Below are 13230 nucleotides of genomic sequence, written 5' to 3' on the forward strand. Positions count from 1 at the left end.
TCTGGAGAAGTTAAGGTTTTATGTAATGAAGAGGCTTAGGATGTCATCTCAGTTTAATCACACATGGAGAAATATGAAGTTTTTTGTTTTTTTTTTTTTTTTTTTTTTTTTTGAGACGGAGTTTCGCTCTTGATACCCAGGCTGGAGCGCAATGGCGCGATCTCGGCTCACCGCAATCTCCGCCTCCCGGGTTCAGGCAATTCTCCTGCCTCAGCCTCCTGAGTAGCTGGGATTACAGGCACGCGCCACCGTGCCCAGCTAATTTTTTGTATTAGTAGAGACGGGGTTTCACCATGTTGACCAGGATGGTCTCGATCTCTTGACCTCGTGATCCACCCGCCTCGGCCTCCCAAAGTGCTGGGATTACAGGCTTGAGCCACCGCGCCCGGCCTGAAGTTTTTTATTCAATGCTTAAACGTAGAAGCCAAACAGCATTAAGCATAGTAGCCAAATGTAACACCAACCACTCATCCCTGGAAATAATCCTATAATCCATGGAAAAGGCAAAGGAGGGAAGATCAGTCAGTTTTAAGAATAGCAAGTTGATCAAAATATATTTTAAGATTAATAAAGACAAAGTTTTACATTTCCACTTTAGTTACTTTTTCTTTCATTTTTTTTTCTAGAATACATTTAAATTGCAATTAAAAGGTAACTAAGAGAAACTTCATGGGGCATTGTATGGGCTAGAAAATTTGGAGCCTGGGTTTCACATACAGTGTATGGTAGATTATAGCATACCATTTTCTCCTCAGTACATACATACTGATTTCCAAGATCCCATTATAGATTCCAATTAAGCCTTTCTTTTTCAGGATGTGCCCCTTGATATTTCCAATCATCAAGGCCTGCTGATACAATGACAATGAGTCACCTTCCTCCTGATCACCAACTCTGCTTCTTCTATCAAAATTAGCCCACCATCTCTCAGAGTTAGTATGGCAGGCTACTCTGGGGACCAACTCTATCTTAACACACTAAGCAGAGAAGACTATGGTGGACATCTTGCTTTGTCCCAGGTGTTACTTCTGTTTTTAGATCAAGAATGTGCAGTCTAGATTGCACACAGCCCTGCAGATATACAGAGACTTGGAAACAAAGACATAGAGAATTTTAAGGGATTTAAATTCAGATGTTATTTCCTAAAGTTAATATGTTTGAAAAAGATCTTGCAATTAGGCTTCATGCCATGTCTGCCTTTTAACTTTCCTTTTAGAGTGCACATTGCAAAAAAAAAAAAAAAAGAGAGAGAGAGAAAGAAATAAAAAGAAAGAAAAATAAGAAAGCAAAGGAAGCAAGGAAGGATGGGAGGAAAGGAGGGAGACAATTATCTCCTAATCTTATATCCAAAATATTTCTGTAGTTATCCATTTGATTGTTTTCTGTATTTCACAGAATACATGACAGAACCTTTTAATCAGACCTGTGTTCTAATATTGATTTATTCATTTATATTAGGATGATGAAAAAGTAATTGTGGTTTTGTTAATGGCAAAAACCACAATTACTTTTGCACCAACCCAATAAATTATGTGATTTTATGCAAATCCCTTATCCTGGAAGTTTGCAAACAAAGATATAAAGAGTAAACTTTACAACCATTTTAGAATAATTACTCTTCAGTTCTCCAAGTCAATGTTCTCTTTCTGAAATTGATCTGCTCCAGAAAACACTACAATTAGGATGGAATTCAATATCTCTTTTCCAATTTTTTTCATGCATTTCTCCTGTGGGACAATCTTATAAATAAAAAACAGAAGGAACGTTGGTAAGAAACGTTAAAAGCAATGGTACCTTATTTCATCTATGGTACAACCTACTAAAGAAAAAGTTTAGACCTCCTCCATCTATTCATCTTAGAGTTAGAATTCAGACTCAAGATGATTGTAACAAGGAAACATATTAACATGTTTATTTAAAATGAGAAATGAAGTTAGAATTTTAATAATAAGAAGTAATTTTAATTTGATTGGTGAGTTCAAAAAGAGAACTGGCTTTTCCAATGAAGATTTATGGCAAATATTTCTCATAAATTAAATAAACAAAATCAGTAACTCCAAAGGTTTGATAATAATTTATTCAAAACATTTAAAATAAAATGGTCTTACCAAAACTATTTTATTAGCAAAGTTATGTTGATACTAACAATACTTGGATTTTTCTAACCTTTCCTGAGTAAATCAGGTTAAACAAGGTGCCTCTACGTTATGAAGTAAAATGACAACTGCTGGTGAATAATTTTTGGTGAATTTTTGACATTCTTTCCAGAAATTAAGGAAGAGGTTGATTCTACTTTCAGGGTGTCATTTGTAAGTCATATTGTATTCTACTCTTTGCTTGCATCAAATATGCAAGACATAATTGAATCATCAGCTGATATGGTATCAAAAATAATAAAAGTAATTCAGAAAAATGTGTGGTGTATGTATAATTTCCTAATCTAAGTAGAAAACATAATGTGTTCATCTATTTTAAAAAATGAAAGAAAGGAATAGAATGGATTTTCAATCCTGTCTTATAACATTTTAAAAGGATCATTTTTAAAATTTTATTTTAATAGCTTTAGGGAACCACTGGTTTTAGGTTACACAGACAAGTTCTTTAGTGGAGATTTATGAGATTCTGGTGCACCCATCATATAAGCAGTATACACTGTACCCAACATATAGTCTTTTATCTCTCATTTCCCTCCCTCTCTTGCCCCTGAGTCCCCAAAGTTCATTATATCATTCTTATGTCTTTGCATCCTATAGCTTAGCTCTCACTTATAAATGAAAAAATACAACATATGGTTTTCAATTCCTGAGTTCCTTCACTTTGAATAATGGCCTCCAATTCCATCCAAGTTGCTGCAAAAGCTATTATTTCCATTCTGTTTTATGGCTGAGTAGTATTCTATGGTGTACATATACCACATACATTTTCTTTATCCACTCTGATTGATGGACATTTAGGCTGGATCCATATTTCTGCTATTGTAAATTGTGCTGCCATAAACATGAATATACATTTGTCTTTTTCATATAATGACTTCTTTTCCTTTGAGTAGATACCCAGTAATCGAATTGCTGGTAGTTCTACTTTGGGGAATTTTAATAGTTCTACTTTTAGTCCTCTGAGGAATCTTCCTACTGCTTTTCACAGTGGATATATTAATTCACATTCCTACCAGCAGTCTAAAAATGTTCCCTTTTCATCATATTCATGCTAACATTTATTATGTTTTTTTATTTTTTAATTATGGCTAAGAAAAAATTATTTTTGAGCACATGAACTATGTGAAAAATATAGTCCCTTTTAAAAATTAATAGTTGCATTTATAACAAAAATTTTACTTTATATTACATATAGAAATTTAAAATTTTATTTTATACATTTATACTTGTCAAGATTTATATATATATATGTTAATTGATCAACTGTGTATTAATTATAATTACAAATATAACTCAGTTCAGGAGAAACATTTTAGCACTCAGAATCTTGGTGTCATAGGTAATACTAAGACTTAAGGACTTAAGGAGGCTGAGCTGGACGGATTGCTTCAGCCCAGGAGTTCTAGACCAGCTTGGCATAAAGTAAGCACCCATCTTTACTAAAAATTTAACAATTAGCTGGCTGTGATGGTGTGTGTCTACGGTCTCAGCTATTTAGGAGGCTGAGATGGTAGGATTGCTTGAGCTTTGGAGGTTGAGGCGGCAGTAAGCCATGATCATGCCACTGTACCCTAGCCAGAACAACACAGTAAGACCCTAACTCAAAAAATATATATAAATGTATATTACTTTATTATAAAATTATCTAAGACAAATGAAATGTCAATAAAATTTAAGAAATGAAAGAAATTATTTAACACTGTTATTGAAAGAAGAATTTTCTAATGAATTTTTAAATGGCAAGTTGTGCATATAAAAGTGCTGTGGTAATCCCGTTGCTGGGTGTATACCCAAAGGAATATAAATCATTCTATTACAAAGATACATGCATGCATATTTTCATTGCAGCACTATTCACAATAGCAAAGACATGGAATCAGCCCAAATGCCCATCAATGACGGACTGGATAAAGAAAATGTGATACATACACACCATGGAATACTATGGAGCCATAAGAAGGAACAAGACCATGTCCTTTGCAGGGACATGGATGGAGCTGGAAGCCATTATCCTCCACAATAATGCAGAAACAGAAAACCAAACACCGCCCATTCTCACTTATAAGTAGGAGCTGAACGATGAGGACATATGAATAAGGAGGAAAATAACACACACTGGGGCCTGTTGTAGTAGCAGGGGTGAAGGAAGACTATCAGGATAAATAGTTAATGTATGTGAAGCTTAATACTTAGGTGATGGGTTGATAGGCGCAGCAAACCACCAATGGTACATGTTTACCTATGTAACAAACTTGCATGTCCTGAACATGTATCCTGGAACTTAAAATTAAATAAAAAAAAATTTTAAGTGCTATGGTATTTAGAGTCTACTGACATTCTAAAGGTAAAGGTTCTATGTAATATTTTTTATTTTTTAAGTGTTAACATTTAAAATATGCCTGAAATAACATTATTTACTTTTTTAAAACATAAGACAAAATCTTAATGGCAATTTTTAAATATGTAAAGAGACCCAGACTTTTTCTAAATACTACATGAATATACATAACCCAAAATGCGGAGACCTCTGGTCTAAGTAATATGCATCTTCACAGAGGTTTTCCGATCTGCCTGAAGAATTAAATCCCTTAATTATTTTATCTTATTTTTCTCTCAATTCTTACCACTAACAAAATGCCGGGAAGATATCTGGTGCTCAAAAATATTTTCCAAGAGAATAAATAGCATTATAAGCACAAGTTAGTCCTAAGCAAAACTGGAATTTCAGCAACTTACTTTCTGAAGCATCTTTGTATCATTTATAGATCACTTACTTGTTCAACATTGGCTTCTAAGATACTGTTTGAAAATACAGGCTGAGATTGCTGGCTCATGCCTGTAATCCCAGCACTTTGGGAGGCTCGAGACAGGCAGATCACCTGAGGTCAGGAGTTTGAAACAAGCCTGGCCAACATGGTGAAACCCCATCTCTACTAAAAATACAAAAACTAGCTGGGTGCAATTGTAGGCGCCTGTAATTCCAGCTACTCAGGAGGCAGAGGCAGGAGAATCACTTGAACCCAGGAGGCAGAGGTTGTGATGAGCTGAGATTGCACCATTGCACTCCAGCCTGAGGGACAGAGCAAGACTCCATCCAAATATATTTATTATATTATACTACTAAATATTTATATATATTATACATATATTTAATATATAAATATATATTATTAAATACATTATTAAATATATATTAAACATATGTACATTTATATATTAAATATTATATAAATATATATGTCTATATACACACATATATATGTATATGTATAGTTTTAATTGACCATGACTTAATGTATCACTCATCCCAGGGACAGTTATAGTCTACAAGAGAAATACTTCATTTTAATACCAATTCAATTCATTACACACTTCTTAAATTCCTACTATATATCATTCCTTTCATTAGAGGCTGATGATATGACAGTGAACAAGATAGTCATGGCCTTATTTTTCAGAAAATGACTTTTTGCCAAAAAGATGGATGTTAAAGCAATAATGACAAGTATGATGGGGATTCAAAAGGAAAATAAAATGAGTGAGGAAACACCAATGAAAAGGATATAACCTGACCTCTGATATCAGGTATAGACAAACTAGTGAAGAACTATCTTACAATGGGTTAGAAAAATGCATACGTGTATACAAACACACTACTAAATAAATTCTTAAAATAATATATGAAAATATATGTGTGTGCAAGGGCAACAGTTGGTGAAAAAGAGTGAACTGTTGAGCACTTACAATATTCAAAAGTATGTATTAAGCTCTTTTGAAAATAAAAAGTCAACTATGTTTGGGGCCATCTTGTGTAACATGTTGCAGTAAAATCTAAAAGACAAATTACAGTTTATAAACTTTATCTCTCAATGGAACACATATCCTCAGTTATTTTAAATAAATAAAATATATATCATTGATAACATATGATATATACCACATATCATACGATGATATATATTATATATCATATATAGCAACATATCAATGATCAATTATATATATCATACGTTAAAGAGTTCCTAAGACTTCTTAAAATATCCAATATTTGCCAAGAATATGTAATTACAGCTTCAATGAATAAAAATATTTATTTAAAATTGTAAAGCATCAAAAGCTCACCTTTAACTCTCTTCTCTATTCTTCCTCCAACAGTTGTTCCATATTTTCTATCTATGTAAAACAAAACAATAATATAAGGCCCAGGGCCATCGTAGTGCAAATAGGTCTAGCTTTGATTTTCGGTTCCAATAATTCTGACTCTGTAATCTTAGAAAAGTTGCTTAACCTCTCATCTTAATATCATCAGTGCAAAATAAGAAAACACTACTGTTAATATATTCATCATGTAATTGTCACTGAACACATGTGAAATGATTTATCCTCAAGTGTCTTTAATATTAATGTAGAATATTTTATATTATTATCTTGGCCTAAATCAATCTGTTTTTGCATTTTAATCCTGAAATACAAGAGCAGAATTAAAAGTTTTTCACATGTTAAAATGATGCCACACAACTAAGGGTATAGGTTGATAGAGATTTGGAAAAGGGTAAGACAATCTAAACTGGATTTTCTAAATGCAAATCATAAAGATTTTTGGTGATTCTGCCTCTTTCAAAGACCAAATTTGCACATATGATAGAAATATTCAGTACATACACACATATACACACACATGCATTCATATACAAAATTGAGAGTGGACAGGTTCAAACACTTGTTTTCAGTCTTGCTGACCAATTCGATAATTTCCTCTAATTTCTTTTCAGCCTTGGGTGATATTAGTAGTTTTATTTTCTTTCCTGGTTTATTAGTTATTTTTGATAACCTGAAATAGCTCTGGGGGGAAAATGGTAGGGAGAACCTTATTTCTGGTAGTATAGTTTCCATCTAACTAAAATGAAACCTATTGCTCAAGCCCCAGAGATAGCACAAACACAGAAACTTAATTTCCTGAGGTGACTCAATGCAGCAGCTAATTCATTTTCAGACTTGTGGTGGTACAATGTAAAGAAGCTTACCAGAAACTTAAAGTGACCCTTAAAAAACTCAGCATGTTTGATCTGGGAAAGCTATTGCCCTTATGAGATTTCAGTCGCTTCACCTCGTGCCTTTTATTTATACAATTACTCAGAGGACAGGAATAGCAGGACAATTTTTAGTCATGGCAAAAAGTAGCAGTAGCATTAAAAAGTAAGTTATTTGTAAAACAGAAAGGTGGCCTGGATTTACGGATAAATAGCGGGAGGATGAAGATACTATTTTTCTGAAGTATCAGCTAAAGCCCATCTGTGCACCACTGTCTGATGATGTCTTAATTCTTAACCTTATTATCAAAGGCTCTCAGCAAAGGTCATCAAACAAACAAACAAGCCATTTGTTAGAGACAGATATTAGGAAAAATATGCATGAGTCACAGCATTGTTCTCTCCCTGTCCAGAGGAGCAGAATTTATAAATTATTCTAAACATTATATTTTAAAGCAATAAAGTCACTCATCCCAAAAAAATGTTTTACCGCCTATTCCCAATTTCTAGTAGGCTTATTCATCTCTTACTGAGTATTTCATTTTCAAAGTAAAAAAAAAAAAATTCCTGAAAGGAAATGGCAAAAGAATAAACATTTATTTTGATGACAAAGGGAAGACCATTCAGATTTGTTGTATTCATTTTCTATGCACTTTTTCTTCTTTAGTAAATATTGGATAGAAATCACATAGCAAAAAAGACTTAAGAAAGAAGCTTTAATTGTGGAACACACAAAATTCCTAGCTAAACAGATTTCCCGTTTGGAGTGATTTAACACTCTTTCATGCACAATTCAGGAATTAGTCTCCTGAGGACAAGAATGCAAGGTGCTTATGGTTCTTACACAGTATCTCCCTTTGGGGTGTACTGACAAATGGTCACTGCCAGTAAGGAGCTATATGATAAGATTCCCTGAGATTTCTGATGTCAGAAAACCCATGATAGCACAGCCTGAAAACATGAGAAGACACAAAGAAGGAAAAGTACTTATTTTTGCCCATAGGAGAGGAGGCTACTGAGAATTTGATTAAATGTTTCTGCCACAACAATTAATATTGCATGACATGAATAAGAAACAGTTATCTTGAAGAGGTTTTAAAAAATTGAAGCCTCAAAATGCAGCCCATGAAACTGTTCCATGGAACTACATAAGTTAATATGCTAAATCCCCTCTGCCAAAGATAATGACATTTACTCATTCATTCAATCTTTCATCCATTTACCTATCAATTTATTGAGTATTAGGGATGTGTTAAGCACTATTTCAGAAAGTGGGATATATGACTATAAGAGGCAGGCAAGCTTCTTGCCGTCAATGTAGGTTACATATTCTTAGAGGGTATTTTGGTTCATTCAGGCTGCTATCATAAAATACCTTATGTTAGGTAATTTATCAACAACATAAATTTATTGCTACCAGGTCTGGAGGCTGGGAAGTCCAAGATCAAAGCACCAGCAGATTCAGTATCTGGTAAGCACCATTTCAGAGATAGTGCCTTCTTGTTGCATCCTTATATGGTAGAAGATGGGTTGAACAAACTCTCTCAGGCATCTTTTATAATGGCACTAATCCTATTCATGATGGCAGAGTCCTCATGACCTAGTCATCTCCCAAAGCCCTTATCTCTTAATAGCACATTAGGGATTATTTTTTAACATATGAATTTCGGAGGATACATTCAGACCATAGCAATTCCATAACTGAACATCCCAAGTTCATGTCCTTCTCACATGCAAAATACATTTATTCCATCCCAACACTCCAACATCTTAACTCATTTCAATATTAACTCCAAAGTCTAAAGTTCAGAGTTTTATCTAAATATCACCTAAATCAGATTTGGGTGGCACTCAAGGTATGATTCATCCTGACACAATTTGTTCTCCAGCTGGAACTTATGAAATCAAACAAGTTATATGCTTCCAAAATATAACTGTGGGACAAGGGACAGGCCTAGAATAGACAATCTCATTCCAAAAGGGAGAAATAGAAAAGAAAAAAGGGGTAATATTTCAAGTAGGTCCAAAATTTAGCAAAGCAAATAACATTCGATCTTAAAACTTGAGAATATGTCTTATCTTTAACTCTATGTCTTGCTTTCCAGACAAATTGGAGTAGGGTTTCGTTCCTAAGACTACAGGCAGTCTATTCCCTTGTGTTGCCAGGTTGATGTCAGGTGTCTGTGGCTCTTCTAGGCTAAAGTTGCATGCTGGTGGCTCAACTATTTTGGAGTTTTGGAAGGGGCTCCACTACCCACTGCTCCACTAGATGCTGTTGAAGTAGGGGTCTGTGGTGACCTTGCCCCTAAAGCTCCATTAGACATTGCCCTATTTGGGAAGCTCTGCAGTAAGCCCACCTCTGTGGATATTCTCTGTCTGGGGCCTGAGGCTCTCTAGGGCATCTTTTGAAACCTAGGTGGAGGCAAATATACCCCCACAGCTCTTGTACTATGTACACTAGAAAAGTTGGCACCATGTGTATGTTGCCAAGTTTTATCACCTCTTCCCCCTAGAAGGACAGCTACTGTGGCTCACACCACACCTGGGTCCACTGAAGCCACCCCTGGGGTGGCTGGGCAGGGAGCCCTGGACCTGAATTCAGTGAACAGAGACTTGAGTCAGTGCGTGGCAGTGAGCTCTGCAGTCCCACAGGCACTCTACACCCCTCCTTTGAAACGATTCTGTTCTCAACATTTTGGAACTTTGACTCTGTGATGAGAATGGCAGCCCTAAAGATCTCCAAAATGCCTTCAGGATAACTCTTCAATTGTCTTGATGAGTAGCACAGGTATGATCAATACTGATCTCTTCATCCACAGCCTTGATGCAGTCTTTTAAACATTATTTCTCATTTCTTACAAGATAGGTTAAGAAGGCTGAGAAATTTCCAAATCTTTAAGTTCTGCTTCCCTTTTACTTGTAAGTTATGTCCCTAAATTACCTCTCTCTTCTTGCATTTTACAATAAGTAGTCAAGAGAATCCATGCTGCTCCTTCAACATTTTTCTTAGATATTTCTTCTGCCAAATATCCTATTTCATCACTCACAAGTTTCTCCTTCCACAAAACACCAGGGCACAAACACAATCAGCCAAATTATTTGCCACTCTAAAACAATAATTGCCTTTCCTGCAGTTTCCAATAATTTGTTCTACATTTTCATCTGAAACCTTATCAGAATAGCCTTTAATGCTCATATTTCTACCAGTATTCTGTTCACTGCCTCTTAGGTAATCTCTAGCATATTGAGGATTTCTCTACAGCTCTCTTTTTGTTCTGAGCCTCCACCAGATATGCCCTTTACAGTCTGTTCATACCAGTATAGGCCTTCCCTAGCATGTACTCCAAAACTCTTCCAACTTTTATCAATTACCCAGTTCCAAAACCACCTCCACATTTTTAGATTTTATATATATATATACACACACACACACACCCACACACTTTCACACACACACACACACACACACACACATATAGCAACACCCCCACTTCTCAGTACCAATTTTTTAGTATATTTGGGCTGCTATAACAAAATACCTTAGACTGAGTAATTTATAAACAAGAGAAATGTATTTCTCTCCATTCTGGAGTCTTGAAAGTTCAAAATGAGGGTGCCAGAAGATTTGGTATCTGGTGAGGGCAGCTTTACAGATGCTGCATTCTTACTTCATCCTCACATGGTCAACGGGGAAGCAACAAACAAGCCTTTCAGATCTCTTTTATAGGAACATTAATCCCATTTGTGAGGGCAGAGTCCTCATGACCTAATCATTCCCCAAAGGCTTCACCTCTTAATACCATATTGAAGACTAAGTCTCAACAATAAATTTGGGAAGGAGGTGGGACACATTCAGACCATAGTGGAAGAAAACTAGAAAGAAATAATATAGATACATTGACATATAAATGAACAAGATAATTTTAAATAATTATTAATGTTGTGAAGATTATGAAAACATCAGGAAAAGAAAGTTAAAATAAAAGCATCTGGGGCACTTTCTGAGCAGGTGAAACTGGAGTCTGAAACATGAATAACCTAAAGGAGGCTGACGCAGGAAGAAGGTGATTGGAAAAAATCTAGGAATGAAAAACAGCAGCTAAGTGTGTTTGAGAAAAAGAAAGATGTAGGATGGCTGGAGTACAGGGGATAAAGAGGATTAAGGGGGAGGTGAAGTTGGAGAGGTAGGTAGAATGCAAATGGTCACAGACCTGAAGATCATAAGGAAATTCCACTTTAAGTCTGGTAATACATAACTGTAGAATCATAAGACAGAATGGCATGAATTTACTTTTACATTAAAAAAGAGTAGCCTGGCTAGAGAATGAAAAATGGATTATAGCCAAGTAAGAGAAGAAGTGCTGTTGCTGTTAATAATAAATGTGAGAGAAACCATAGCAAGATAGGTGAGAAAGGGTGGAGGCTCTAATAGGGTGACAGCAGTGAATATGGTCATGAGCATGGCCATTCATAAAGGATGGGACACAGACTGAGAGATGATGTGGATAAACAAAGAGCTCAATCAACGAATGACCTCTAGGGGTTTGGTTTGTGTAAACAAAATATTTTGTTGGACAAAAACTACAGATTTCCTATGTCAATATTAACTTTGACACACATGCAGAGATTTAAATTTAGAAGTTTGCTACACCAGCTTAGAACTGATATGAAGTTATGAATTAGAGAAACAAATGTGAAAGTCATAGACACAGAGCTGTTATTTAAACTATAGGACTAGATATTAATGTAAGAAGAGACAATAAAGGACGCAGACCAAGGATACTCTAACACTTACAAAGTGACCATAAAAGAAGCAGAGCAAAGGAAGCGGAGAAGGAGTGCTGTTGTGAAAGTCAAAAGAAAAGTGCTTAAAGGAGACAGCGGGTAACTGCTGAACACCAATAAGTCAATGAATTGAGGACAGAAGAAAGATGGAAGGCACTAATGATTTTAATAAGAGCTGAAAAGGTGGGGTTGTGAGAACATATATTAGTGAATGATGGTCAAGATATGGTGTGGTAACAAAAAAAAAAACCAAATATCAGTGTATTAACTCAATAAAGGTTCATTTATTTATTAAACATGCCATTTCCAGGGGTCAATTGTTGAACTCATCCAGTTTGGCAGCCCTCACTCATCTTGTATAATGCCATTTTAAACAAATGGCCTCCAAGTTTGTTACAGTAAAGGAAGAGAGTGAGAGAGAGAATGGCATATTATTGAAGACCTTGTCTGAAATCTTTTACATCATTTCCATGCACATTGACCAAAATCCAATGACATGGCATTGGAAGTTGTGGAATGTAGAAGAGAACTTGAATGTTTTATTATCTCAAACAGTGTCAACCAATAAAAGGATAAAAGCCTGATTTACTGGTTTGCAGGGAGGGTGAGAGGTGACAAGATAGAGAAAACAGAGGCAATGCAAATATCCTCCATCTCATAAAAGCCTTCCTTGAGCATCTCTTGCTCAAGCTATTAGCTCACTTGACATCTCCTTGGGACAAACTTCTTTGTTATCAGCTCTCAGCCTTGACAAAAGTTTTGCTTTGTCATCTGTGATTACTTTCAAATAATTTTAAGTAATGCATTTGATATCAATATTGTTAAATTATATAGCTTAAAAATTGTCATGTAATGAGCAATTAATGCCCAAAAACGGTGAATAAAATTTTCAATCTTATGTTTATGTTTGAAACTATAATCAATGGTCAAAAAAACAACAACAACAGGAACCACATCAAAGAAAATATAAAAAGCTCAGTACAAATTTTGTAGTTTTTGTTTCTTTGGATTTTGTCTTCAACTTTCATTTTAGATTTAGGAGGTAGATGTACAGGTTTATTACATGGCTTATACACTATTGAGGGGGTTGTAAATTAGTTCAGCCACTGTGGAAAGAAGTTTGAAGATTTTTCAAAGAACTTAAAATGAATTTTGAATGTGGCACTTACTTCCAAAACAAACTTAAGGTCAATAAAGGGGAAGAGAATCAATACCTGTAAGTTCTTTCAATGTGTCAGGCATTTTAACTCACATGTCAT

General features: G+C 35.1%; 1 long non-coding RNA gene across 1 annotated transcript in view; it reads right to left on the reverse strand.

Annotated features, from left to right (window-relative positions):
* Positions 1-610: 610 nt before the first annotated feature.
* The window catches only part of LOC135273960 (uncharacterized), a 132387-nt gene continuing 119767 nt past the window's right edge, over positions 611-13230 (reverse strand). Inside the window, exons 3-4 of the long non-coding RNA XR_010341708.1 lie at positions 6279-6329; positions 611-1739 (exon numbers count right to left, since the gene is read on the reverse strand). This is a non-coding gene — a long non-coding RNA (uncharacterized LOC135273960). The remainder of the gene's footprint in view (positions 1740-6278; positions 6330-13230) is intronic.

Source organism: Aotus nancymaae, unplaced genomic scaffold (assembly GCF_030222135.1).
Source record: "Aotus nancymaae isolate 86718 unplaced genomic scaffold, 86718_ANA_hifiasm-v0.15.2.pri h1tg000002l, whole genome shotgun sequence".
Classification (NCBI taxonomy): domain Eukaryota; kingdom Metazoa; phylum Chordata; class Mammalia; order Primates; family Aotidae; genus Aotus; species Aotus nancymaae.